Raw genomic sequence first — 948 nt, 5'->3', positions numbered from 1 at the left:
TGTATTAATACTTGCATTTTATTTATTTCAAAAGTAGCTATCAACTTTAAAACAACCACACTTGTTGGACGTATCTTCTGATTTTAATTTTTTAATTTACATTTTGATTTTATGAAAATCGCCTATAAAAATTTGATGTTTCCAATAAATATTATAGAAATTAAATGTAAACATTTTACTCCACAAAAAAGCTAAAGAATTTACATAACCGGGTATCTATAATGAAAGTGTATGGGCTAACTAATGAGCTTCTAACTATTGTGTGAGTAAATCAGAGACAAAAAATAACTCGTTCACAAATCCAAGTTATAGAAGTTACCTCCCATTTTGATTTTATGTTTAATTTCCTCACCCCTTGAATGTATATTTGGTTCTTGCCAGAAGTTCCTCGAAGATTTATAAAGTTAGTGATATTAGGAATCTATTATAACGGGTCCAGATTCTATATTCCTAGCTGTTTAATTTTGTTTATTTAGATTGGTATGAACTTCACAGTTTTTTTGATGGTTTAGACCATAGAATTAACACATAGAACGTTAAAAAAATGTCTCTCTTTTCACACATACGGGTCATACAATAACAAAATATATGGCAATACATTCTCATCAATTAGGTTTTTAACAACAGACAGTTACATATCTAGTTGTCATCTATGGTTTAGAGTTTTGTATTATATTTTCGTTTTATATATGTGAGTATTTTTATACCCTTCATCATCCTTTTTTAACTTCCACATTTTTCATAAGTGACTCTCTCCGTAAAGTTTATATATTCTGAATTGTTATAGTTAGCAGAGTGTTGCAATTATCTTTCCAAGCTACCAACTTACAAACATGATTGATATATAACGCGGGTATAGTCCTGGTTCGTTTTTTATTTAAAATCGAGTAAATGAGCCGATAAATGGCTGAGATATAAGTAATAAATATCACAATTATTTGATCTATA

The sequence above is a fragment of the Calliphora vicina genome, chromosome 2 (genome assembly GCF_958450345.1).
Source record: "Calliphora vicina chromosome 2, idCalVici1.1, whole genome shotgun sequence".
Taxonomy (NCBI): domain Eukaryota; kingdom Metazoa; phylum Arthropoda; class Insecta; order Diptera; family Calliphoridae; genus Calliphora; species Calliphora vicina.
This window is presented reverse-complemented; position numbering follows the sequence as displayed.